This window comes from Anabrus simplex, chromosome 8, assembly GCF_040414725.1.
Source record: "Anabrus simplex isolate iqAnaSimp1 chromosome 8, ASM4041472v1, whole genome shotgun sequence".
Classification (NCBI taxonomy): domain Eukaryota; kingdom Metazoa; phylum Arthropoda; class Insecta; order Orthoptera; family Tettigoniidae; genus Anabrus; species Anabrus simplex.
The window spans coordinates 19,485,303-19,512,356 of NC_090272.1; the positions used below are offsets into that span (position 1 = coordinate 19,485,303).

The window sequence follows — 27,054 nt, forward strand, 5'->3', positions numbered from 1 at the left end:
GCAATTCAAATCCTAATGTGAGTAGAGTTTCTTCCTCCACTAATTCTTGTAGATACTGTGGGTCAAACAGACATTTTTCTACACAGTGTCCTCGCAATTCTTCCGGTTCTGGGCGTTCTGGTAATGACAGGTGACTAACTACCAATTCTTGTGCCAAACCTTATAGTGTATCTTCATGTTTCGTCTGTTATCGCTGTCAGCTAGATGATGACATACACAGCCCGGTAGTTGATGATAAACCTGTATCTGACCCAAGTATCAATTTCCCACAATCTTGTGGTATTTCTGCTATTCCTCCGTGTAAATGACCTTACATATGCCTAGAAGTGAACCATGAACCTGTTTGTGCTTTAGTTAATTCTGGTAGTAGCCTCACCTTAATGAGCGAAAATTAGTACAACTCTGTAAAATCTGTTTGCAAGTTCCCTGCTTTAAAACCTGTGTCCTTAACCTGCCATACAGCTAACTTTAATTCATTGAATGTGATTGGAAGTCTGAAAGTCAAAATTAGAATCCGTAATTTCACGTGGAAAATGCCCGTGCTAGTGGTGAGAGATTTTTCTTGTCTTTTCATTTTGAGTGCAAATTTCATTGCCAAAACAAGTATGATTTTGGATATTCAGTACGAGTTCCAGTTTAAATTTTCCGTTAGTCTTTAAATTGTGTAGTCGTTTTCCTATTCTTCCTTATGTCAGTGCTGTCCCTGAGGACACGAGTGAACCCAAAGCGTTCAAATTTAGTCATTTACCTGAGGATCAAGCCAACCAACTTAGAAATCTTTGTGATAAATTTCCTGATGTGTTTACCGATAAGTTAGGGGTAACCAATGTTTTGGAATATAAAATTGAAGTTACTGATAATGTACCTGTTCGTTCTCCTCCGTATCCGTTGTCGCCTCCCAAGATGAAAGCCCTTAAGGCTATCATCGATCAAATGCTTGCTGATGGTGTAATACGTCCTTCTAAGTCTGTGCTCCCATACTTCTCGTCCCTAAACCACAGGGTGGCTTTCAGCCTGTAGTGGATTATAGTATGTTGAATAAGCGAGTTGTGCTTCAATCCGTTCCTCTTCCTGACTTACACTCTTGTTTCTCTTGGTTTGCTAATGCCAAAATTTTTACCACTTTCGACCTGAATCAGGCATATCATCAGATACCTCTTGCTGAGGAATCCAAGCATCTCATGGCTTTTGCCACTGACCGGAACTTCTATGAATTTTAGAGCATACCGTTTTGGGCTGGCGACGGGAGCCGCAATGCTCACTTGGCTGCTGGATAACGTGTAGTTTGACATCAAATTCAAATCTGTTTATAATTATTTGGATGATTTAGTAATTTTCAGTGAAATTTTTGAAGAACACCTCGTTCATCTCAATTAAGTCCTTGAAAGACTCCATAAAGTAGGACTGACCCTTAAGGCTAGCAAAGTTACTTTTGCGCAGCCCCAGATGTCCTTCTTAGGACATATTGTGTCTGAAAAAGGTGTCTCGATTGACCAATCTCGTACTGCAGCGATTCAAAATTTCCCAACCCCTAAAGATGTCAAGGCTCTAGCTAGGTTTGTTGGCAGGGTCAATTTCTTCCGTAAATTCATCCCCAATTTTGGCTGAAAGAGCAGCTCCATTAAACGCCTTGAGGAAAGATGCTAAATTTGAATGGGGTGATGCTCAACTTGAAGCTTTCTATGATTTGAAATCTGCCTTATGTAATGCTCCTGTGCTGGCGATGCCAAATTTTTCCAAACCTTTCATTCTCCAGACTGATGCCTCATCTACTGGTATCTCTGGTGTGCTCTTTCAGGAATTTGAAGATGGACGTTGTCCAATTTTTTATGCTTCCCGTAGTCTCAATCCTGCTGAATGTAATTATTCGATCTATGAATTAGAAGCCTTAGCTGTTGTTTTCTCCCTGGAAAGATTCAGAATGTACCTCGAACACCTCCCATTTGATCTTGAAACTGATAATCAGGTGCTGAGTTGGGTACTGGCCAGACCAAGAAGGACCGGTCGTCTTGCGCATTGGGCAGTACACATCTCAGCTTTTCAATTTGAAGCTCGTCACATTCGTGGAACTCAAAATGTTGTTGCTGAGTCTTAGTAGGATGATCTACCCTGGCAGTTCTGATCCTCAATCAGAGCCTGCAGATCCCTCTCCTGAACAAGTTTCTGCCTTTGTTAATGTAGTGTTGTCCAATTCCCCTGTCCTTTTCAAATATATTTCTAAACATCAGGACGACCCTGAACTGAAAGCTCTTATTGACAGAATTAAGTCTGATGAGCATGTCAAACCCTATGTCATTAAGAATGGTGTGCTGTGTTGTCCTGCTCGTGGTCGTAGAGACCCCAAAATTGTTGTTCCAGCTAATTTAATTCCTGCTCTTTTCAAATATTTCCATGAATCCCCTGTCAGCGGACACCTTGGTGTATTCAAAACTAGAGAGAAAACCCGTAAACACTTCATTTGGAAATCTATGGATGGTGAAATCCGCACCATGGTCAAATCTTGTAAAACCTGTAACATTAGTACACCCGCTCCTAATACCCGCCTTGGTCTGTTGTCACGTGACCCCTGCATGGTGGTAAGAGAGCAACAACTTTGGCTGCTGTACCCAAAGCTCTTCTTTGTGGATACTCCAGCAATTCAGAGGATTCATCAACTCAATATGAGAAAAATGATTAAAATCTTAAATGGCTCTTTTCAGAGCTCCACTGAAAATCATGATCCTACTCTAAACATTCTGCAGCTCAATATCGAAGGAGCAAGTCGACCAAAAAGTGACTATCTAACAAAAATAATGACTAATCACAAGGTGGATATTGTTCTACTGCAGGAGACCCATTGTGAAAACCAGGACCAGCTTTATGCCAGATGTAGGATTCCCGGCTACAGTCTGCTCAATGTAACGTTCCATAAACAGTATGGAACAGCAACATATGTAAAAAATGATGTAGAGGAAGCTGAAATAATAAGCACAAATACTGATAACAACATTGTTTTGCTCTAAAACAAACATTGCAAATACAGAAATTGTAAACATCTACAAAACCACCTTTTCAACCTTGGAGCCTAAACGAGACCACCCTGAATATACAGCACCCAGCCGTAATCCGTGGCGATTTTAACTGTCAGAACACTAAATGGAGTTATAACTATACCAACAAGGAGGGACAATATGTGTCTGAATGGACTGATGCCTAAGATCATTTTCTATTGTTTGATGCCAAAGAAAAGGGCTCCTTCCACTCTACCAGATGGAATAAGGACTATAACCCTGATCTGTGTTTTGTATCAAAAGACTCTCTTGAAAGACCTCTACACTGTACTAGGAAAATTCTGAACAACCTTCCCCGAAGCCAACACAGACTAGTGCTTGTCAAAGTCGGCCTGGAAGTACCTGCCATCAGATCAGTCCCACTTCCCCGCTGGAATTTTTCCAAAGCCAACTGGTCTAAATTCACCAGCAAACTGGAACATAATGTACAGTGGATTCCTCCTACAACAGGAAATTACGAGCGCTTTGTCAAACTAACATCCACCATCGCGAAAAAGCATATCCCAAGAGGATACAGGAAGGATTATATTCCTGGATGGAACCCAAAATGCAAAGAGTTATACGAGGAATGTATACTCAGCAGTGACCCTGAAATTGCAGATGAACTGATCCAGTCTCTAGATTCATCTAGAAAAGAAAAATGGTTCAATCTCATGGAAAATATGAGTTTTCAACATTCCAGTCGAAAAGCATAGTTACTTCTAAGGAAACTTGGCAACAGCACTCCCAAATTCGGTCCCAAGAACTCTAAGATAAAACCAAACGAGGTGGCAAACAGAATAGTTAGCCTGACAAGAAAACCTGTCGGCACAAATAAGAAAGAGTCAAAAAGAATTCAACAAGAGCTAAAATCGAGGATAACCCAGGCCAAAGCAGTCTCTCAGTTTTCCTCTGATTACACAGCTGCTGAGATCTCAACTGCGCTAAAAGAAATAAAATCAGGAAAAGCAGCCGGATTGGATGGAATATACCCAGAATTTCTTATACATTGTGGCCCCCTAACAACCGAATGGCTTAACAAATTTTACAGCAATATCTTATGTTGGACAACTACCATCAATACTCAAAAGAACAAAAATGGTAGCAATACTTAAACCAGGGAAAAGTGGATACAGTGCAGAAGATTACAGAACCATAGCCCTTTTAAGTGTCTGCTACAAAGTACTGGAGAGAGTAATATACAACAGAATCTCAGCCAAAATCCTAGAGCACATGCCACTTGAACAAGCTGGCCTCAGACCAAGCCGCAGCTGTACCGACCAGGTGATAGCCCTAACCACCCATATTGAGAGGGGATTTCAAGATCGAAAGAAGACCGTAGCAGTGTTCGTAGATCTGTCATCAGCTTACGACACAGTCTGGCGAAAAGGAATGATCTTCAAGTTCCTGAAGTTAATCCCTTGTAAGACGCTTGCCACCCTGCTGAATAATGTGTTGGCTAATAGAATGATTGAAGTACACCTACACGGCAACATAAGTAAAACTTACAAACTGAATGACGGATTACCACAGGGATCGGTACTGGCCCCATTGCTCTTCAACCTATATACAGCAGATCTACCTTCAACTAATGCTAGGAAGTTTATATATGCTGACGACATTTGTTTGGCAGCCCAGTCTGGTGATTTTGCTGGAGCAGAAACCACACTTACTAAAGATCTCTGCAGAATTGATAATTATTTTAAAACCTGGCGACTGAAACCAAACATAACAAAAACAGAGGTCAGCTGCTTTCATTTGAGCAACAGACAAGCTAATTATGTTCCTCAGGTTCAATTCAGAGGTCATATACTGAAGATCAATCCTCATCCAAAATATCTAGGCGTTACCTTGGATCAATCTTTGACTTACAGCGAACATGTACGCAAAACATCTGCCAAGATCAAAACCCGCAATAACATCCTGCACAAACTCACAGGAACAAGCTGGGGCCCATCGGCATCCACCCTCCGAACTACAGCATTTGTATTAGTATACCCAGTAGCCGAATACTGCTGCCCAGTATGGCTCAACAGTGCCCATACAAAGAAGATAGACACTCAGTTAAACGATACAATGAGGACTATATCAGGAACCATTCAATCCACACCTTTGGATTGGTTACCAGTTCTTTCAAATATTCCACCTCCTCATCTCCGAAGACAAATGGCACTGAAGAAAGAATAGGTTAAATGCTGTGACAATCCTCTTCTACCAATACATCAAGACTGCCTACGTGAAGATCTCAGGCTGAAATCTAGGAACCCTTCTTGGTTACTTTTTTTTGCTAGTTGCTTTACGTCGCACCGACACAGATAGGTCTTATGGCGATGATGGGACAGGGAAGGGCTAGGAGTGGGAAGGAAGCGGCCGTGGCCTTAATTAAGGTACAGCCCCAGCATTTGCCTGGTGTGCTTCTTGGTTACTAGGAAAGAGGTTAGCCCAAGATGAATTTCATACTAACACTGCCTGGCGCGATGGGTGGGCAGCTTCAAACCCTGACTGATTAGGTCTAATTTCGGATCCAGTTATGCAACCTCCTGGTTTCAACTTACCCAGAAAAATCTGCTCATTCACTTAATCGGATCAGAACTCAACATGGCAGATGCAACTTCTGGAAACACAAGTGGAAGATTACCAGCGATCCTTATTGCGACTCCTCTGACGTGCCTCAGACTGTTCAACATATCGTCACAGAGTGCCCACTCCGAAGATTCAGTGGGACAATAAAGGATATTCACGAGGCCAGTGATGAAGCTGTGAGTTGGCTAACAAAACTGGACATTCAGCTTTAGCAGCAATGCAGATATTGATGAGCTCAAATGTACAAATATTGTTTGTTTATTATGTACTTGTTCTGTGTGTATAGATGAAACTATTTTTCATGTAATTGTACATATTTGTAAATAACCAAATTGTAACAATGTATCCTCATGTCATACGAAATATATATATCTGAGCAAGCTTCTTGTCCGATGGGGAGACTATTTATAGACTACATCGGACCTTTCCTGCGATCACGGACCGGCCATCATTTCATACTTGTGTGTGTTGATGCGTTCTCGCATTTTACGCGGCTGTTTCCTACTCACATGGCTAATGCTAATACTACAATTTCTTGCTTGAAACAGATCTTTGTTTCATTTGGACCCTGTCAATTTCTGGGGAGTGATAATGCTAGAGCTTTTACATCTGTGCAATTCCGTAATTTCTGTTTCGACCTAGCTATTTCTCATGTGACTACCACCCCTTATTATCCCAGGCCTAATTATGCTGAAAGAGTCAATCGAAATTTAAGATCTGCTGTTACTGCCTATCATTCTCCTGACCATTCTAAGTGGGACTTATCACTTAATTGGTTATCATTTGCTTCCAACACTGCAGTTAATGAAATTCATAAGCAGACTCCTGCTTCATTGATGCTAGAGTTCACCCCCAATTCTCCACTGTCTAATCTGTGGTCTATTAATGATCTTCTACCTGATGTCGCAAATCCAGAAACGATCCGTGCTGCTTGGCACCGTGCGCGTAAGAATTTGAAAGTATATTACACTAAAGTTCAACGTAACCATAATCGCGGGCGAAGACCACACAATCTGTCTGTGGGTGACCAGGTTTATGTAAAGACTCATACTGTGAACAGTGCTGCGGACCATGTTGTTAGTAAGTTGGCCCCCAGATTTCGAGGTCCCTGCACGATATTGAAATTTTTAACCCCTTTGTCATTGTTAGTCAGAGATCCTGAAAAGAAAAGGATCAGTAGAGTCCATTTGTCGGAAGTCAAGATTCCCTAGTTATGAGATGATGCTTTAGAAACTATTAGTAAATTAAGGAAACTTAGTTGTAAGCAAATTTTGGGGTATATATCCGGTCGGATACATTGGCAAGTTTAGAGGTTATTTAAGATTTTAGTTGTCATAAGTATGGTCGTCTGAGATCATATTAGGTATAATTTACTATGTCCTTTAGGTTAAGATTTTCAGTCATTGTCATAACTAGGGATCCGTTGTAAAATTTCCGGTATTAAGGTAAACTCCAGTAAACTTTCCTAATTTTATTTGGTCTCTTATGTTTGGCAAATTTTTATACAGGCTTGCCCTGGCAGGGCTTGGAGTTCCCAAAGATTTGGGGCGAGAATAGTTGTGTAAAAAAAAAAAAACAAAAAAAAAACACCCTTCAGTCTCAGTTTCTCTTCTGCATAGCTGAATAGCTGAGGCTATGGCCCTTTCCTATATTACTTCCTTTTCTGCTGCGTTGATCTCTGTTCCAGTGATCACTATAATCTGGTCCAGACAGGGAACCTGTCGTGCCTGTTGGAAGGGGCACCATGAATTCCTGGCTTGTTTGCATTTAACTTGGGAGTGCATTGTCGCAGAATTCCTGGTGGTGGCAGTTGTCCAGTACTGCGACATGTCTTACTACATGTTCCCTGTGAGTTCGCTATGCGAGTGAACTATATGAAGCGTCACTGGATACCCTGGTTGGTCTGAAAAGGGAAACCATGTTGGCAGGCGGCCGATGTCAGCGATCCTATGGACAGCAATACCTGTGGTCGAGCTTAGGAAATTCTGCTTCCAAGATACTCTTTCTTAAAGTTGCATCAAGATTTGAATGATACATGTTGGTATCAGAGTATTCACAAAATTCAGGCCTCCAGTTAAAACCACCATTTAATGTAAAGTGCTTTAAAAAAAAAATTTATTATCGAGCAGAGCTCGAGATTCGGCGGTGGAGGATGTCGCCAGTGGGGAGTTGATAGAATCGGTAAAATCAGTTAATACTGAAAATCTGTCATGAAACTGTCATTGAAAGACATTTTTGAAGAAGTCAATTGAATATATATATTTTGTTGCTGTAAAGTTATGTACAATTTTCATTTCATTTCTGGTGAAATTTTGTATTTTGTGTATTTAAAGAATTTTCAGGATTTACAGGAAAGACTGAACGGTTGATATTTAATAATCATTATGAGTACTGGAAGACATTGATATTGGGGATCTCCAGTAATATGTTCATAACCTATTCTTTTGTATCACCCTGTAGTTGCCACGTGGAGGCTTCGATCACGAAATCGCCGAGTTTTGCAATCAAAACCTCTAGAATATATTTCCCACATTACCATATCTCGTGCTGTAATTCTATTGGTGAAAATAACACTAATTTGTATTGGTGAAACTTTGGGTCGAATCATAGGTAGCTTCCCCGATTGGCTGTTTGAGTATTTTTATTTATAAATTTCATTTTCCGTATTGACAGATTCAAAGTATAGATAAGAAATGTGTTTTTCCCCCAATCAATACACAATTTATTTTAAATAGATTACACTAGTACCTCTCTCATCTATGTTCAGACAAGCCTTCAGACACATTGGTACAAGACCTCCACAACAACTATAACTACAACCACAAACGAACATAGACTAGAGAGGTGTCGCCACCAATGCTTCTAAATTCAAACTCAAGACCTGCAGTTTACTATATTAAAACTTACTAGAGTACATCACAAGTTGGATTATATAACACAATAAAATTTCTTCACGACGAAGGTCCATATCAATATGACACATACCAGCTTCAGAACATTCTCGAAGATTACCTCACACAGCTAAAATCAACATGAGATAGAAGGAACCACACAGAAGATAGAAGAATGGAATCTATGTAACATGAACTAAAATTTTAACAAGTGTCTACCTATATATACCAAATTTTAATGTGTTAAAACTTTTTAAGTGTTTTATATTGTGGCCCATATGTTTTAATATGTTTTACATACTCATGTTCTAACTTATTGTAACTTTTTACCTTGACCACAGATATTTTAATTTCATGCTACTGTATACATTTCCATCCCCCATTAGATATCCGGATGTCTAATACAATAACAACTTGTGATTTATGTAATGGCTGGAAACTAATCATGTACTAGCTGATGATGGCCGTTAAGAGCCGAAACCGGTACAAGTGTAATCTATTTAAAATAAATTGTGTATTGATTGGTGGAAAAACACATTTCTTATCTATACTTTGAGTATTTCTCAATTTCCGGCCTTTTGGCTCCTCAGCAGGAGCAAGGCTCTGTTCTGCGTCTTTGGTTTTCGTTCGTCTTAACGATCGGACGCACCTTGTAAGCCAGCCATCCGGGGGTAAGCATGTTTTCTTTTCTCAAGTGTTAAATTAAAATGGAAATTCATTTGTTCGGAGATTACCTTAGACCCTGATTTTCACCGTTTTGATTTTGTAACGCCTTTGTTTTGGATGCAATTCCTTTAATCAACCTATGTGTAAATGTAAACTTTAATTTATTTTCTTACGAGTTGCCTCCAGTAATTCCGCGTCAGTTTGGCGTAAACCTGTTGAGCTGTGTGTCCCTCACTGATGTGTATTAGGAGAGGACTGCCCCTCTATAGGCCTCTGCGCTAGATTTAATTTCCGTTGTTTCCTTTCCTTGTAACATTTTTAGATTGCTTTATAAGATGTTTGTAATTATGTCATATTCCCTGTTAAATTTTCATTGTAAATTTCAACACCGAACTTATGGTCACTTATTTAAACGTAATTGTAATTTTGTGTAAATATTCACTTCTCTGAAGAAACACCGATAGGAACCTCGTGGTTCGATTTAATTTTTTTAATTGATGATGTTATCCTTTTACTTTGTGTTCTTTATACCTTGTTTAAATTCTATATGTTGAGTAAAATTAGACTGAGGGTTAACGTTCTCACGTTTCTTTCCCTACAACGTCACGTAAGATCTCGTCCTCTGTAGGGTTTCCCAGCCTGCTTCCCATTCATCCTTTCTCTAGTTGTCATGTTTGTTATCCTGCGTTGCCATGTGTTGTTGAAATACAAAATATTTTTTCCGGGTGTATCATTGGATGACGTTATTCTTTCAGGTTTGTTATTTTGGATTATTACATCATTACTTGTTTTATATGTACCTTGTATTATGTGCTCTCGTCTGTAAAAGGTGCGGGGGTTACAGTATTGACCAGCCATACTCAGCCATATATCAACAGAATGAGGAAACGTGTAGGAGTTTACAATAATACGAAAATTACTGGAACTGCTCTGAAAATCGGGGAACGGTCCCGGCGATCGGGAGATCGCCAAGAACGATGAAAAATCTGGAGTGTCCCGCTTAAATCAGGAGAGTTGTGGCACACCTGCCATAGCCACCCAGTATTGCGTACATCTCTTTCCATGGTACTCTCGCATATGAGTTCTCTAGATCTATGAAACAAACATAACTATCCATTCCCCTTGTAGCATTTTTCAATTACCTGCCGCATACTGAAAATGAGATCCTGACAGCCCCTCTGTGGTCTGAAACCACCGTGATTTTCATCCAACTTCCTCTCAGCCACTGATCGCACCCTCCCTTCCAAGATGCCAGTGAACTCTTTGCCTGGAATACTGATAAGGGCCTTATTTATTGGTGAAATAAAACTGTTGATTTTGGTGTAAAAACTGACACTATTTCGGTAGGTATTTAGTAAAATAAATTGTCATACTGATCGATGTTTTTATTACATCTTCCTTATAACATGGTGTAAATCTGATTTTGTGATTAGGGTTTTTTAAAGTGAACGCTTGTAATGTATTAAATTGTTATCAAATCTTAGAACAACTAAATATACAAAATGTTATAGAAATAAATACCAGTATATAAATCACTGATACCTCAAAATGAAGTTAGGTGTTCTGCCCTGCAATATGAATTTATACATAGCCTACATTTTTTTACATTTTGAATTACTTGCCTACAAAGTACAAACTAAGCATGGTTGTGTGAGAATCAGAAAGTATCTTTGTGTAAGCAGAGAAGCTCCTTTCATTGACCACATTAGACGTCGGAAACCATAATGCTTGCGAACACTTCACTAACAATGTCTTCTTTCTTCTTCTGTACCAGATGTGCTTTCATTGCCATATAGCCCTGGAAGATGCTACCCGACCAGGGATGAGTATCTCAGACGGTCCAAGTTGGCAGGTTCAGTCAGGTGGTATTTTAAGGTGCACAAATATGTCAGCCCCGTTTTACTGTCACGTAAAAGGGCTCCTGCGTGACAACATTTAGGCATCTCGGAGTCTCCGAAAATCGTAAAGTAGTTAGTAGGACAAAATAACATTATTCCTACTCAACCAGGTGATTTATTTACAATAGGCCTACTAATATAGTCATATTTTACAAGAAAGACAGTATTATCTTTCCTTTTATAATCATCCATGTCCTCATGCCACAATTATCCAGTTTTCCTATAGGAATGCTAGCCTGCATGAATGCTTTTGTTGCATCTATTACAAACTGCTGTCTGTCACTTCTCAACTCTTTGCGATGTCAAAATCAAATAAAAATCTCTTTATTTGCAAATTAGGTGTCTACCTCGGTGGCAAATGGTACACTAAAATACATTATTGTCAAGCACTAAATATTAAATTAACAAGAGAAGAACATTTTCCTATAATACAATATTATACAATTTACGCTAACAAAGTTTTCTATTAAACACACAGCTCATCCTTAATAAATTAATATTGTTTACAAAATTCTACTTATAATATCTCCTGCACTACTTACAAATATAGTCAACTAATATACAGTATGAGGAATTACTTCAAATGATACTATAGAACCGGTACAATATACACATTTACATTGCATTTATTTACTTATTTACTTTTTTTTTTTTACCCGTTCTGGAACCTAAGTAGCATAACGACCTGCTGCGTCTTAACCAGAGCCCCTTTTGCCACCACTTTTCATAGTTCCTGAAGGGCCTTCACAGCTACCGTAGCGGTCCCAGGGCCCTCGAAGTAAAGTATCGCCGATTATTATTTGTCGCTTATTTCCTTCATTCTTCTTCTTTTTGTATGTTTCTGATTCTCTGCAGTGTTTATCGCATGTGTCTTTTCGTTTCCATGTAATACGAACATTACAGTACATACATATTGGAATCCTTCTTGCAGCGCCATATACATAGAAGCCTCACTGTTGTATTCCTCGGCCCTCGAAAAAAACTGTTGTGACTTTAGTTTTTGGCATTTTTATACTTGAATGGTGGACATTGCCAGTAGCGAACTCTCACTGTCAAAGCGTATAGTACGCACTGCTGTATCTACGACCGATCTTGCTATGACCGCAACGTCATTTGCTGTAACTGCAGAAAAGAGAAACTTTAAGGACCTAAATTTATATAGTATTGTCATTCAGTTCAACCAAAATTTTATGTATTGTTCATTTTTGTAATATTTCTTTTTACTCTTTGATATGGTGTAATAGGACAATACTTCTTCAAATTGTAAAACAAAAGATTGTGTGATATAGTTTTGTTCTTTGATCTGACCACTGAGGAAGGGAATGGTTGAGATTTCCTGAAACATGTTAGGTTTAATAAATAGTTCTTCTTTCATTTAATGAGTGTATTGATCAAGACAGATTCAAATGAACTATTTTAAATAGTTATACTATACATTCAGACTAGTCAATACAGACCTAACACAATATTAACCTATCATGGTTAAGTTTATTAACAATAAATCGGATTCTGCGATACTTCGTGAGTTCATTTTGCTTAAATACAGTACTTTAAGTACCTACAAGGTCATACATAGGCAACAAAAGGAGATATGAAAAAAATGTGTGCGTATCGCTATTACCAAAAAATACGGCCCCTACTGATTAATGAGATACCTCGATAGTTGTTCCAATCCTTCCTGTTCCCTTGCTTATGGATACATGCAATTACTGCTTTTATCCAGTCAGAAGGTTCCTTATTACTGTATGAAGCCATTTTATCCCTGCCTTTCCACTATGCTTCACCATTTCAAGTCTAATTACATCTGTTCCTGCTGCTTTATGACAATGGTGTTTATTTACCACCTTTTCCACTTCATCAAGTGTACTTTCACCAAAATCATTGTCCTCCTCCCCATGAGCTTGGTTCTTTGCGATAAATTTGAAGAATGTATTTAACTGCCAAACCCATACTAGCACAGAAGTCAGCAAACGCTTCCCATTCCCATTAGCTTCCATATCTTCCCCACATTTACCAATCACCCTTTTGTATCCTTCAGTTCGATTTCCAACTCTCGCATTGAAATTGCTCATTAGCATTATCCTGTCCTTGCTGTTGACTCTGATTACAATGTCACTCAATGCTTCATAAAACTTATCTTCATCTGCACCCTCACATGATGAATACACTGAGAAAATTCTCGTCCTTATTCCTCCAACTGCCAAATCTACCCACATCATTCACTCATTTACATACCTAACAGAAACTGTGTTGCGTGCAATAGTATCCCTGATAAACAGCCCTACCCCACACTCTGCCCTTCCCTTTCAAACACCCATCAAGTACACTTTATAATCTCCTATCTCTTCCTCATCATCTTCCCTTACCTGAATATAATTTACTCCTAGCACGTCCAGATGCATACTTTTTGCTGACTCAGCCAGTTCTCCTTTCTTCCTTCCATAAGCCCCATTAATATTGATAGCTTCCCATCGAATTCCCTTATGTTCGCCAAGCTGTTTCCAAGGAGTCCATCGCCTGTCAACTGGGAGTGGGACTCCGTTACTTCCAAGGGTCCAAGGTTTGCTTAAAAAGTTCTGAGCACAAGGAGGGACATGATTCAGAATATGTCCGAAATGCCCACTCCTATTCTATAGCAACTGATATCCCGAATCTCAGAACTACTTACTAGGCCACTCAGCTGTTGTCCATAGTTGACGAACTATGACGCGACTACAGTAACCCACACCATGAACCATTTAATAGAACAATTTATTTAAAATAACCAAATACACCTTTCGTAATTAGTGTAATTACCTTGGCCGAGTGAAGCCTGCCTGGTGGCTTTGAAGTCTAAATGGTCTGGCATCGAGGTTAGCTGGTTCAAGTCCTGTTGGTCGAAATAAATTTCACCGTCAGAATATTGGCTGGCAGAGTGGTGATATAAAATTTCTAATCACTACATTGCGTGCCAAAAGCCTGGATTAAATTCCAAACCTCTCCGCAGTGCTCATATGCAGTGAGGGCATATGATGCTGTTGAATCTTATGTTAATTTTAAGGACAATTCCTCTTAAGCATTACTTTGTCAATTTATATATTTTTCATCTAAACAGTGTTATGTGGCTGAAGATGTTGATAATATACGAAACATGTACCACTTTTAACCATTAAATTGCCTTAAGCAATCATTGTATCGACTAGGTGGAAAATAATAAATACTTAATTGTGAATCTATTGAAGTGCGATACGGACCATGAAGCTGATTTTATGTAAGGCGATTCGTTCATCAGATGGAGATGACAAGCCTTGAGCAGACCCCTTGGTGCTATTCGACAGGAGAAGGCTAAGTGCCAGCACCAGGTTTCACCGTCTCCCTACTATCATATCACGTCATTTATTTCATCTCATTAACTCCTCTGATGAGGTTGATGTCAGGAAGGGCATCCGGTCATAAAAGCCCGCCACGACAGATTTATCTCACCTCATACCCGACCCCGTAGGGAAACGGGACAAGGGTTGGACAAAACAAAACCTTGGTCAAGTGAACTCTTACATTCTGCTGACTTGTCTTACATATTCATCCACAATGCCTGCCAGACCAGTACACAATCCTTGTATACTGAGGCACGCGGAGCGCAATTACGAGCTAAAGATATGCAAATTGAGCAGCACAGGTACCATTCCTGGCGACGCTGCAGTATTTTTTAAATAACACTAGTATGCTGCAGTATTGTCCGGTGCAGTGGATACTCCTGCAAACATTCCTGATCTTAGCCCCGCAGACATTCATGAGGTATGTCCTTTACAGAAAATTCATTGCATGAATTAGATAACATTTGTAGCAATTTAGTGGACCTTGAACCTTGGTAGGATCAAGGCACATGCTTCACACTTTGTGAATCGTGTACTTTCACTTGCTAAGCATTTGCATGGATGTCGAGAGCATGAAGTTGTGTTCTGAACTGCTCACCTTGGGTGCATCATTGTCTACTCATACTGAGATTATGATTAATACTCTTGGAATCAAAAATATGTCTTAACTGTGCCAACAATAGTAACCTTAATATTTAGAAATTTCATGATCCGTATTGAAGTGGGATTACAATATTTAAAATTGAGAGGGTTCCTCCTATTCAATACAAAGATATTTATTAATGTGAAAGAATCACATATCGTTCAAATGAGGTACTAGTTTCGGCACCAGATATGTGCCATCATCAGCCACAAAGTCAAATCGGGCAAATACAGTAAAACCCTAAAACAACTTTATATACACTATAACATCTGCATGGATGAATATGAAATATGACTTTAAAACAACTTTAAAAACACACTATAACATTTGCACAGATGAATATAAAATAAAATATGGTAGATAAGTTGCATTCCATTTTAAAATCCGTTAAAATGATGACTCCGTTGTTTTATACCCATGGCGGTTTGTCCAGCTTATATATAACTTTAGTTTTCTAAAACTGTTAAATTATGCTGTGAGGTTTATTGTCATATGAAGTTGACACTATGTGTGTTCTGTAGTTTGGTTCCGGAAAATAAATGTAAACATGAACTTAGTAAGATCCAAAGAATTAATTCCCACTTCAATATTGGTTGAGGAACCTGGGGAAGAAATTAGAAGTCGAATTAGGAAAAAGATCGGAAGGAAAGATCAAAAAGAAAAGTCTAGAAAAACCCAGAGAATACTAGAAATGAACTCACCTTGAGCAGCCTGAGTGATCGGCGGACAGAGCTGGACTGATGGATGCAATTATAAGGTTAAGGGGCGAGGCGTGAGGGAGGAGAGGGGAGGGGTAGAGGCGGAGCAACTGTCACGGAGCTAAGGTGGAGCGGAAGGATGTGGTAGTGGGGGTAAATGATGTGGATATGTACTGCGTATGGTTTGAAAGATCGAATTGTTTTTAGGTGGTCTAATATTTCTTAGCCATTTAATTAAGAGATCATAAAGAATATTAGTTTTCTCGGAAATTTCATTTAAATTATAGTTAGGGTTGAAATATTGACGCATAATGGACGCATAGAGGAGAATAGTGTTATTTTTAAGTTTTAGCCTAATTATAATGATCTGATGCATATAAATACTACTCCATTAAATATAAAACATAACTGAACAAGTTTCTTTACAGTGGTTAATATTTTCTTAGAAAGTAACTACTGTGCTCTTCATTCTGGTACTTCAACACGATAATTTGCACATCTTTATAATAATTATTATTACATCATCTGGTTACACATTAACAGCAAAATTTGAAAATGTATAACCAATATATTCAAATTGATATACACAGAAAAGAATCAATAATAGCAACACTGTTAGTTATATTTTTCAACTCACTTGTAGTTTATATTCTGATGTTATTCTGCTTTTAGGTTTACATAGAAACTATGATACTCCTCCTTCAAGTATTTCACCATATCCTGAAGATCCTTCTTTTTCTCCTTCGTAATCGGCAGGTCATCTGGATACAAAGGAACGAGGTCAAAAATTGAAAATGTCCCACCAATGATGACATTTCTTGGTGTCACAACTGAATAATATTGGAATGGTATTATTGTACTGTGCGATTTTCTAACGTATACACCAATAGGCTCATCTTTAGTAAATTTTATTCACATAGACTCCATGATTTTTAGTTCCTTATTCTTCACGTTACCCCTGGTCAATGGTTCAAAACTTTTGAAGTCATTTCTGTCCATCTCTACTATTTCACAGCTTCTTGAAATAAAAGATTCTCCTATCACATACTTCCATTCAGAAGGAACGTGGAATGTAGAAACCTTTTTCTGTTTTTCAATTAATGCAAAGTCTGTCGCATGGTAGGAAGCTGTGTCCCGAACAGAGAATTTTTTTATGAACTTCATCAAAAAATCCTGAGGTAACAAATTTCCTGAATAGTACAAGACGTAGCCAGTTATTATTTTGTCCTACGCATCGATCGGACCATACAATAAGTTTTCTGCCCTGCAAACTGCTTGGTTGAAAGTTGCCAGCGATGTGTTTTAGTAAACATGATGCTATTTCTGTCGATCCCCTCTTCCCATTTGTTTCATTCCAGAGATAGAAAGTTACTTTATTTCGTCCCATGTCATGTATAGCAAAATTGTAGGAAGATAGCTGGCGTTGGTAGTACATGGATGAATGGACGAGTGTAGGGCAGAACAGAACTTGCTGCAGATCAACACAAAGTACAGTTACATTTTCATTCCTTTCGGCAATTTCACCATCGTTGTGCATGGCTTTATACGCTTGATCGGCTTTGTAATGGTGCAGCATACTATCAGTCTGTATTTTCTTCCGCTCTTCTTCCGTTTGAGCAGCTTGAAGTGTGTTAAACAATAAGTCACAGTATTTACAAGTGTCACTTCGTGGAGAGCCTATTTTCAGATTAATTTCATAAGAGGTTGACTGATAGTATGTAAGGCTTACTTCAGGATCAGGGTGCTTTGATTTACAGAATCTGTACATTTTAGCTAAGGTTAAATCAGGTGACAGGTACTCTTTCTCAGTTTTGTGTCAAGAATAATGGCTGGGCTGCCTAGGGAAGCTGTTTATATGTTCTGTAACTTTGTTTTTGATTTCATCTGTAATAGAGCGAGGACGATTGAAATGCTTGCCCTCTGGTCTTTAGGAACACTGACCCAGTCTTTCACATTTCTCTGCAGAGTTTGGATACGTCCGAGCGAAATTGAAAATGTGTGCATAAGGGTAGTTTTACGAACTTGCAGAGGGCCTAATCTGTAACGAAATGTAGCTTTTTTTCGAGAAGTTGCATCTGTTAGTCCTTTCCTTCGTCTGTTAGGTTCCTCTAAGTCAACACATTTCATTAAATAAAGAGTCTGTTCATCATAGGATAATTTATAAAAGTCCAGGAAATAGGACAGTTTTAATTTGCAACTCAATTCTCTACACCCAGATCTCCTACATTTACAATCAAAATTATCTGTTGGTTTCTTACGTTCTTCTACATGCTTACCTCTTTTACTGATGTAAGCTTTCCCACTGTCCCTGAACTGTTACGTTTCACATTTTTCCACTCACTGGGGTCACTTTTCCTTTTCCTGCATCTGTTTTTTGTCAACTTGTGTACAATGCTTGGGGATAACAGTACATTACGATCACTACTATCATCTGATTGCATGACTATGGTGTCGATGATAAACTAAATAAACTCAGTAATGTACGACTGAACACACCAAAACAATCTCCATACTAGAATGTGTTCATTACATTGCATTCAATTCGTGACATTGTCGAGATCTCACACGGGAAACGATGTAACATAGACTTTTGTTCCATTACTTTTCAAGTGCATTTCTCGTCACAATTTCGGGAATACTATAGCCATCTGTTGAGATATGCTCAAACTACCTGCAAATACAGATCCAGAACACATCATAGATGTTTGTTCCGTGAATATCTCAAATACCACAAAAATGTAACAGACGTTTGTTTGCGCATACGACTCAATTATACATACTGATGCTGTATAATGCAACACAGTTGCTGCTGTCCTATTACAAGATTCTGACCATGGCTTTAGAGTAATTCCCTATGCTTCTCGATGCTTGTCCCAATTGGAAAGCAAGTAGTCCATCTAAGAGTTAGAAAGTTTAGCAGCTCTCTTTGCCCTCGGCAAACATGTTCGGCAAACATGTCCACTTCGAGCTTGAAACTGACAATATGTTATTGTCGTGGGTTCTCAATTGACCTCGTCGATCTGGTAGATTGACTCGCTGGGCTATTAGGATATCTTCTCTCAAATTCACTCTCGGATACATCAGAGGATCAGAAAATGTTACTGCTCATGGTCTGTGCCGTATCCTGGCCATCTCTATCTTTACCTGGTTCACTTTCCAAACAAACTGCTTGCTCTGTTACTTATGTGTACTCACCGACATGGTTATTATGATACCAATATAAATGGTCCGTTATTGGACATTATAAATTTTCCAGCTAACTCATTCCTGGTTGCCAGCGTTTCGCCCTCATGTGCTAGGCTGGGCTCATCAGTTGGTACCTAGCACACCTACCAAGACGCTGGCTAGTGCATACCGGGGAGGCCACTGCGTAGGCTAATTGTAGCCACCGGCAGTGCCAATGCACTATGAGATGGAATCAACATCTATATCATCTGATGGCCAAGCAGGCATCAATTTTTGATAATGAGACAAAGTACCTCATAGTGCATTGGCACTGCCGGTGGCTACAATTAGCCTACGCAGTGGCCTCCCCGGTATGCACTAGCCAGCGTCTTGGTAGGTGTGCTAGGTACCAGCTGATGAGCCCAGCCTAGCACATGAGGGCGAAACGCTGGCAACCAGGAATGAGTTAGCTGGAAAATTTATAATGTCCAATAACGGACCATTTATATTGGTATTATAAATTTACTCATTCGGAACAAATATTTCCTATTCCCTATGGGAATCAACATCTATATCATCTGATGGCCAAGCAGGCATCAATTTTTGATAATGAGACAAAGTATCTCATAGTGCATTGGCACTGCCGGTGGCTACAATTAGCCTACGCAGTGGCCTCCCCGGTATGCACTAGCCAGCGTCTTGGTAGCTGTGCTAGGTACCAACTGATGAGCCCAGCCTAGCACATGAGGGCGAAACGCTGGCAACCAGGAATGAGTTAGCTGGAAAATTTATAATGTCCAATAACGGACCATTTATATTGGTATTATAAATTTACTCATTCGGAACAAATATTTTCTATTCCCTATGGGAATCAACATCTATATCATCTGATGGCCAAGCAGGCATCAATTTTTGATAATGAGACAAAGTATCTCATAGTGCATTGGCACTGCCGGTGGCTACAATTAACCTACGCAGTGGCCTCCCCGGTATGCACTAGCCAGCGTCTTGGTAGCTGTGCTAGGTACCAACTGATGAGCCCAGCCTAGCACATGAGGGCGAAACGCTGGCAACCAGGAATGAGTTAGCTGGAAAATGTATAATGTCCAATAACGGACCATTTATATTGGTATTATAAATTTACTCATTCGGAACAAATATTTCCTATTCCCTATGGGAATCAACATCTATAACATGGTTATTATGGCCGACTTCAACTTCTATTGTACACGCAAATTCAGCCCAAGGAGATCACAGATGTCGCCTCTGTCGTCCTGTGATTTGACGACTTTTTTTATTATTTTTTATTTTTCTTTATGTCACGCCGACACAGATACATTTCATAGCGACAATTGGATAGGAAGACCTAGGAGCGGGAAGGAAGCGGCTGTGGCCCGGTGTTTACGACGTTTGTTCCCGATCTTGTCTATCTAGCTTTTCCATGGCTCTCCATCTAAGCTTTTTATCTTGGTGAAGGGTTACGGCGAGCGACACAATGTTTCTTGGGTGCAACGGTATAATTTGTAAGGAATATGTGGAATTACCGCTAAACCTGAATTTAGTACATGTGGAATTTAAAAGAAAGAAAACTATCATTTAACCTTGTACAACGCAGCAATTGGCCGTAAATAGTTAATTGTTATGCATTTGAAAAACCTAATTGGACTAAACAATAATATAATGGTGGCCAATCATTTCGTTATTGGATGTTAGTGGTAGATTATTTTCTGCGAACTGGATATCAGTGAGCTTCGCTGCTCGACTTTCAACTCTTTATGAAGTGCACTCTTGCGCCTGCCGCATGAAACAAGTTGTGATGCGATTATCCGACAGGAAGATGCCGGTGGAGTATGATCCTGTTACGATGCCCTCAGAGGGGGTCGTGTGTATCTTCGAACCACCCTAGCATGATAATTTACGTGCTTCTTAGTTCTTAAAACTTGTGAGGTGGGTGGTAGTTTCTATGATTGGGACCAAAATGAGTTTTAATTTATTTTATGTGTGACCATTGTTGCTTCTGCTGTGCATGCCTGTTCCCAAGGCATTACTACTAATTTCCACTTAAGTTATCAAAGGATTTACCTTAGGCATCATCGTCATCACCTTGGTAAGTCAAATCCTGCATGAATTACCTTTCATCTGTGGATGTCAGAGTGCATCGCTACACTGAAGCTCCCATACTGAGCTATTCAAAATGTCAGAATGACGCAAAATATTTTTACTACATTCGGCTTCGAGCTTGGTAATTTTTAATGATGTGAACATTTTGGTGTCTGAAATCATTCTCTGGTGTAAAATTCAACGTCTCCATTCAAACTTGTATAATTTAATTAGGTGGAAATTTGCTAACTGAACCGTGTAATCCTTGAATAATCAGAAAGGTTATGGTAACTGTTGGCACGCGATCTTGATTATCTGCAACCTAACTGGGTTGGTTGTTACTTATCTTGAAGAGTGGAATAATGTTATCAAAAGTTTCACACCTGCGTAAAAACTGAAAATTTAGGGTTTTTTAATTTTTTTAAATCGAGGTGTGTTTGTCAGGTTGACCACCTTTAAGCGACATTACTTCTTAATAGTTGATTGTAAATGTAATGATTTGTAATTCTGTACCAAGGTGAACACAGAAGTGTGCCTCCTATTTAATTTTTCCAAGTTATCTGTTGCCTTTGTTTGATTTTCATAAATTTGTATTATTATTATTATTTCTTAGGGTCATTATTTTGTATTCGTGGTTTCTGTAAGTATCTACTGTTTATGGCATTGTTGCGAGATGCTCCCTTCTTGTTGATTAGATAACGGAATCTGATAAATTATGCATTGTTGTTGTAACTTGGTGATAGTGATTGCTCGAGGTAGTGACTTGTTGCTTGCTTATGTGATATGATGGTGCTGGTGTGAGTTTAGGCCGTACCCAGGAATTCTGCACATTATTTATAAATTTTGAGTTCTCATGATCCTAAATTTTTTTTAAATACAGAGCTCGGAAGGTAACATAATCGGCATGTTGGTTTTTAAATTGCAACCTTGTTTGAATTTTAAAATTTCTTCAAGCCCTATTCATTCCAGTGTGGGGACATTTAAGTTAATGATCATGCATTGAGTAGTTTTAAAGAAAAACAACTTGGTAAAAAGGTTTCTAATTTCTTTGTCAAATTTGAATTCACCTTTAATTGTTTGTCCACCCACCCGTTTTTTCTTTTCTTAATTTACATTAAACTTTGTCCTTAAGTGTGATGGCGAGTTGTTATTGTAGTTATATTGCTCTATCCCTTTTGATCCTAGACCCTTCGTTTTGCCCAGATTCCATCGCTTCCCAGTCCTGTGTCTTGTGTTTTTATCGAGGCACTGGGATGGCGTTTAGTCTCTTTTGTGGTTAGGCTGCGGTGTTGTGCCATCAATTGTTGATTGTCCTTGTCTTCGGTAGTTTGTACGCCACATGGAGGTATTTCAATAGTTTTAAGACGTGAATACTATTGCTCTCTGAGGTTTCCAACGTGCTTTATTGCACGTATATGCATGGCACGATTAAGGTAATGTAACTTTTTTTTTCTTGTTTTTTTGGTTTGTTTGTTTTTATCACCACATGGCATTGTGGTTGGCCATTATTTCTTTTTTCTCCATAGGCCTATATTTATTCATTTTGTTGTTGCCCATGTAACATTATTTATATCAGCTATGTTTTCTTTGTGTCACAACTCGGTACATTGATTTGTGTCTTACTATCATTGGGTGTCTGTATTGCATGAATGAGCTCTGTTACACCTTGGATGTGTGTTAAGTCGACTTTATTCTACGGTTCATGTTGTGGAGGTCTCTAACTTGTTACTCATGTACCAATTTGCTTTCCGATGTCCCCACAACGAGGTTGTGTATCGGAAGGGCCTGTGCATGGGAGGTTTGTGCTGTTTTGGCACTTCAGTTGTATATGAGAGACGTATTCACGATGTCATTTTTGCCTCCGATCTTGTGTGGGTTTCGCTTCGCATAACCATGTGTGACGTTATTTATGACCCGTGAAAATAACTCACATACACAGGTTTTGAGGAAGAAGAGAAGACTACACAACATACATGGTCAGAGCAATGAAAACAGATCCAATCGTTGCGCATAAAGGAATACTGGGCAAACAGGAAGGCTAGAAAGTGTTGATTTCGCATGGTCCTAAGCGACCCATTCATGAAGAAGAAGAACTGTGCTTCTACATTTTCGGGTCCTTTGGACCTTTGTTATCTGTTATATGTTCCCTGTTTCCTTGGACCCCTTTTAACCTACTGCATGAGTGTATAGGACGCATATCACATTGCCTAGTTGCGTTTGTTCTTATCTTTGCATTTTCTTGGGCACTTGCAATTTTTTTTTGGTGTGAGTGTATGTTCCCTTGGCAACGCCTTGTTTATCCCTGATCCCAGGTGCCATGCTTGCATGTGCCTCCCTTTCTTTGATCTTTTGTTCGGCCATATTTTATCTTTCCGTCTTTTGCAGTTTATTGGAAAGCACTGTTGTGTGTGGTATCTCATATAATGGCCGTGTGTCATGATCTGTAAATACTCATCCTGCTCTTATGGATATCAAATAATTTATTACTTTGGGCCAAGGTCTCTATTTTCTTCCTAAGGTAACAATTTCTTTTCTTATGTTCTGAATAATTGTATTTTATGAATGGCTGAACCTGTTAGGAAGGCGTGATGCTATGGTGATAGTGAGTAGGTTATTTGTTCCTGATTTTTGTATAGCCATTTATTATTTTGATTAATGTTTATTTAATAAACTCTGTTTTCTACTCGGCATTATTACTGTAGGAGTAGGAGGGGTAGCCTTTTAAATTTTACCCTTTTGATTTAATAGGCTCGAGTTCAGCTCATGACTGTCTCTGGTCATTTTCAACCTGGTTCCTTGCAAACAGGATAGGGAAGTATTTATTTATCACCCAGTTACCTCTGGTTGATTTGAGCTTCCACTGATTTTTATATTTGTTTTTTATTTTTCATTATTTTTCTACCTGAGTACATGTTGTGTTTTCCGGGTATTTATTCCTCGGTGCTCATCGTGCCCAACCCTGCTGTGGACATACGAGAAGAATAACATGGGGCTAGTCTAACACAACATATCATATTCATCATAGGATATTACTGTTGTAGCGAAGCGGGCGCAAATGGTTAGCAGAGCGTGGGTTGGTCAAAATATTTCATCATTTTTGGTGAAGCAGAGCTGAATTCGTTTAAACCCCATGATTTTACCTCGTGTTGTTATTGTACGCCATTATAAGTGACCCATATCCTTCTGCTGCCAACATTCTCCCCTTATTAATGGTTATGAATTTCATGTTTTTGGTCCGTATTGAACTGAGAATAATATATAAGTAATAATAATAACAACGTAAACGTTTCCACCTTTTCAATACTAAAATATATTCACAAAATTATAAATTACACGGTACTAGTTTCGACCCATCTAGGGGTCATCATCAGCCGTATTGGAGCAAAGATCACTTTTGGTGAAATCCTAAGAAAATGTTATTTTAAAGAATAACAAGTGAAATGAGATGTTATTATGGTAATAGTTAATAATACAAGGAATATACATACTAAGAGGTTTTTAACAAAGAATAAAGTATAAATGGGGTGTTGTAAAAATTATAATCATGGAAATCAGTAAGTTCTTGTATTGAAATGACATATATAAAATTATATATGGCTTAGGAAGAGGGCTTAAGGTGGGGCTGAAGGGTGCGGGAGAAAGTGTAATTGTCTTGGAAAAGTACCTTTGATTAAATTTAGGATTTAGTTTAGATTGGCTGCATTATTGTTTCTGAGGAAAGTGATAAATAGATCGAAGAGTATGTTGGATTTCTCTGAGATTTCATTGAGATTGTGACTGGCATTAAAGTATTGGTCTGGGTGTATGTAGTAATTTTCCATTATGTTGAGTAAAGGGCCCTTGTTTGCTAATACGAGGATGTCCATGTCTTGTTCAATATTGGTGAAATTATGGTTATAATCTTGCATGTGTTGGCCGATGGCTGAAAACCTGTTGTATTTTATTGCGTTAGTGTGCTCGTGGTATCTGATAATGAAGTTTCTCCCGGTTTGCCTGATGTAGGTTTTTTGACAGGTGGTACATTTGATCCTATAAACTCCTGATTTTAAAAAACTGCTGGTCTTGTTGATGTGTGAAGTATTGTATAAAATGTTCATGTTCTTATTGTTGGTTTTGAAGGCTATTTTAACGCCTTGTTTCTTAAAGATGTTGGTTAACTTGTAGATATCATTGTTGAACGTGAAGGTGGAAAATGTTAGAGGTTTGGTTATTTCTTTTTTGAGGGTAGTTTTTGGGCAATGTTTGTGTTTATTGATTATCCTTTCTATAAAATGATTGCTGAAGCCGTTGAATTTTGCGATTCCGCGGATTGTGTTGAGTTCGTTTTTTAGATCTTTATTGGACATAGGTATGCTGAAGGCTCGGTGAACTAGGCTGTTGTATGTGGCTCGTTTGTGGGACTGGGGGTGCACTGAATCTTGGCGAATGGTGGAGGCTGTTTGAGTGGGTTTCCTGAAAATTTTATAACTGAAAGAATCTGAGTTTCTAGTGATGGTTAAATCTAGAAAGTTGATATTTTGATTTGATTCGGATTCTAGTGTGAATTTGATTTGAGGATCAATATTGTTGAGTCTTAAGAGGGTGGTGGGTGCGTTAATTGATTTCTCATTCATGATCACAAAGACATCGTCGACATATCTGGCCCAAAAGAGAATGTTTTCGAATTCGTTGTCAATTTTGGTGTATTCGAGGAAGTCCAGGTATATTTCTGCTAAGATACCTGAGGCCGGTGACCCCATTGCCAAACCATTTTGTTGATATATGACATTGTCAAAAGTGAAGAAGTTATTGTCGATGATAAGTTTTAATATTGTGATAAAGTCTTGTATCTCTAGTTTGCTTAAGTGGCTGTTTTTGTTTAAATTGTTTATAATTATCGGGATTAATTTTGATACTTGTATGCTTGGGTACATGTTTACAATATCGAAAGAGTGGATGGAGTGATCCGGTTGCAAATTGAACTTGTTTAGTTTTTCTACTAGCTCAGATGTGTTTTTAATAGACTTTATGGATAAGAATTGATATTTTTTTCTTAAGAAACATTGGATGAATTGTGATATTTTGTATAAGGGGCTCGGTCTATAGTTGATAATTGGCCGGATGGGAATTCCGGTTTTGTGAATTTTGGGAAGAGCTTTAGCAGTGGGGAGTCCTGGGTTCATATGTATGAGTTTGGATTTTTCCTGTTCGGTAAATAAAAATGAAGTGTTTTTAAGAGTTTGTTTAAGTAGTTTTTGAATTTTTTGGGTGGGGTCTTTTTTGATTATGGAAAATGAGCTGTCTGTGAAAAAGTTTTTTGTTTTTTCAATATATCCTTTTTTAAAATCAGGAGTTTATAGGATCAAATGTACCACCTGTCAAAAAACCTACATCGGGCAAACCGGGAGAAACTTCATTATCAGATACCACGAGCACACTAACGCAATAAAATACAACAGGTTTTCAGCCATCGGCCAACACATGCAAGATTATAACCATAATTTCACCAATATTGAACAAGACATGGACATCCTCGTATTAGCAAACAAGGGCCCTTTACTCAACATAATGGAAAATTACTACATACACCTAGACCAATGCTTTAATGCCAGTCACAATCTCAATGAAATCTCAGAGAAACCCAACATACTCTTCGATCTATTTATCACTTTCCTCAGAAACAATAATGCAGCCAACCTAAACTCAATCCTAAATTTAATCAAAGGTACTTTTCCAAGACAATTACACTTTCTCCCGCACCCTTCAGCCCCACCTTAAGCCCTCTTCCTAAGCCATATATAATTTTATATATGTCATTTCAATACAAGAACTTACTGATTTCCATGATTATAATTTTTACAACACCCCATTTATACTTTATTCTTTGTTAAAAACCTCTTAGTATGTATATTCCTTGTATTATTAACTATTACCATAATAACATCTCATTTCACTTGTTATTCTTTAAAATAACATTTTCTTAGGATTTCACCAAAAGTGATCTTTGCTCCAATACGGCTGATGATGACCCCTAGATGGGTCGAAACTA

At 38.6% G+C, this 27,054-nt stretch overlaps 1 protein-coding gene across 3 annotated transcripts in view; it reads right to left on the reverse strand.

The window, feature by feature from the left end:
• LOC136879062 (uncharacterized) overlaps nt 1-27,054 on the reverse strand; it is a 535,518-nt gene that overhangs the window by 147,767 nt on the left and 360,697 nt on the right. The window contains exon 6 of one of the 3 annotated variants that reach the window (XR_010860888.2): nt 13,864-13,936. The exons of the other annotated variants lie outside the window; for them this stretch is intronic. The gene's annotated coding sequence lies outside the window, so the exon portion shown is untranslated. The remainder of the gene's footprint in view (nt 1-13,863; nt 13,937-27,054) is intronic. 3 annotated transcript variants of the gene reach the window in all.